Here is a 2235-nt window from a genome sequence, read left to right as displayed (position 1 = left end):
GTACGGGAATATCATTGTCGAAAGGACACCCCCTATGTACCCCTTAGCGGGTTGAGCACCGTGGGGGTACTCAGTACTGTCGTACTGAGTATTTTCCAGAACTTTCAGACCGATCGGACCAGTGGTTTTGGCCCTATGGCCAAAAAAGCCGAAATTTTCGGGAATTATGCTCAATAACTCCGTTGTTTGAAGAGATAAAAATATGATTTAAATTTGAATGTTTATCAGAAAACAGCTGGCTACCGATTCCGCGTGGAATTAATCGTAAAAATATTAGGGTTCACCCTAGGGTAATAAGGGTATAGTAAAATCTCCGACTGAAGTACCCTTTTCAAAATGCTATATGATACGGAGCATAAGTGTTTACTATTCCCAATTTCTAAAAGTTTGATATACCAAATAGGTAGGTCACTATTCCTAAAAGAAAGGATAAGAATTAGGCGGTGGCGTTTACAAAAAACCCTCTAGATAAAAATAAGGTTTAAATTTGAAAGTTTATCAGGGAAAATTTAGTTATCTATTCCGCATTGAATTACCCGTAAAATTATAAGTGTTTACCCTTGGAAAACTAAGGGTATGGAAAAATCCCTAATTGAGGTACCATTTTTAAAATTCTGTACGATACCAGACATAAGGGTATAACATTCCCAATTTCTAAAACTTTGATATACCAAATAGGTGGACCAAATATATAATGTTTTCTCTAAGGAATAGGGATACAAAATTGTGGAAATTCATATATATTAAAACGAACATTTTGTTTCAAATAATTTTTATTTGATTATTTTTTTTACATATAAAAAACTTTTCTTGGCTATAATTATAAATCATAACCTCCCCCACCGTCATTGTAAACATTCGGGGGAGAAAAAGTTTCTTCTCCCTCCCCCGAAAAAAGATTGTCGCCACCACCCCCTCCCCGAATCGGGTGGTCATCATCTCCACCTTCTCCACCCGGTAGCGGGTTTCCTCCTCCAAATCCTCCTTCTTCAGAAATGACCCCTCCTCCTGCAACCGAAAGAATCTTTCCCGGATGCTAGCCTGCCAGAATAAAAATAGGTACCGTCAGTAGATATTAATTACACTTCGAGCATTATTAAAATTTGATATAACCAGTTAAAAAAGCTACCACAGAAGTTGATGAAGAGGTCAACGCTTCGGGTGACGTTGAGGTGGAGGTGGTGACGCTGACAGTGGGGGTGCTGTTAAGCGTCGTGGTTGAGGGGGTGGACTCCATCCTACAAAGGTAAAAACGAAAACTTTGTATACAATAAATCATATGTTTATATATATATATATTAATCGTTACTCACATCAATTAACTGGAGGGTGATTAGAACTGCCAAAACCACCCTGTCCTCGGTTACTATTAGAGGTAACGTCATCAGACACTACAAATGAAACATCTGTAGCGATTCTTTCAAGGATGATTTGACATATTCTAGCTCCTCTTCTCACCAAAAAATCCTCATCACTATGGTTATAGAGGAGAACCTTAATTTCCCCCCTATAATCAGGATCAATTACACCCGCCCCAACTTCTATCCCATACCTCAGCGAAAGACTAGAGCGGGATGCGAGTCTCCCGTAAAATCCTTTGGGGATTTCAAGGGAGAATCCGCAAGGTATTAAAGCCCGCCCCCGCTTAGGAATTATATCCCACTGGACAGCACTAATATCATATCCAGCAGGGCATTCATAGCATGGCATAGGGGTACTTGCAAACGGGTGTAGTTTCCTAATGATGATGGAAATTCTGAAAATTTTAATATGATAAATATATATATTTAGGACCCCTCCTCAACCATATTCAAATAACATTTAAAATAATGTTAATTATCTCTAAGTCATAATTACCCAGAAGCAGAAGTAGTAGCCTCCATGATGATGATTTTTGGTGCAGGAGTGGTGACAAGACTGGAATATGGTGCAATTCGGCAATTCGGCAATGAGCGGCGATGATCAGAGGAGAGCGGATAATAGCGATGGTAGTAGATCTCTGCCAGGTGTTGAATGATGGAGACTCAAAGCTGAGGGTTTATATACAGGAACGCTTCTGTAGAGCATCATGCTACGTGCTAAAACTAGGAAGTTAGAGGATGAGGTTGCATTAAGCAAGATCGGATAGTGGAGTGGGTTTTTTTCACTCCGCTGACCTCACTCGTTGAACATATCCCAACATCCTTGAGAGATTCCTCATCCTCCTAATCTCTTTCAATAACAACTCCTTGCATG

General features: G+C 39.7%; 1 long non-coding RNA gene across 3 annotated transcripts; it reads right to left on the bottom strand.

Annotated features, from left to right (window-relative positions):
* Window positions 1–770: 770 nt before the first annotated feature.
* LOC139687175 (uncharacterized) lies at window positions 771–1996 on the bottom strand. Of its 3 annotated transcripts, none has more exons than XR_011700612.1 (4): window positions 1858–1996; window positions 1314–1756; window positions 1130–1259; window positions 771–1041 (listed from the first exon to the last, which is right to left on the bottom strand). It is a non-coding gene; the product is annotated as an uncharacterized lncRNA (long non-coding RNA). The 3 variants fall into 3 exon arrangements; XR_011700611.1 differs by having other exon boundaries at window positions 1130–1238; XR_011700613.1 differs by lacking the exon at window positions 1314–1756 and having other exon boundaries at window positions 1130–1238.
* Between the last annotated feature and the right edge of the window lie 239 nt (window positions 1997–2235).

The sequence above is a fragment of the Hetaerina americana genome, unplaced genomic scaffold (genome assembly GCF_022747635.1).
Source record: "Hetaerina americana unplaced genomic scaffold, ioHetAmer1.1.p SCAF_175, whole genome shotgun sequence".
Classification (NCBI taxonomy): domain Eukaryota; kingdom Metazoa; phylum Arthropoda; class Insecta; order Odonata; family Calopterygidae; genus Hetaerina; species Hetaerina americana.
The sequence above is the reverse complement of the archived record's forward strand: the minus strand, read 5'-3'. Positions and strand labels throughout refer to the sequence as shown.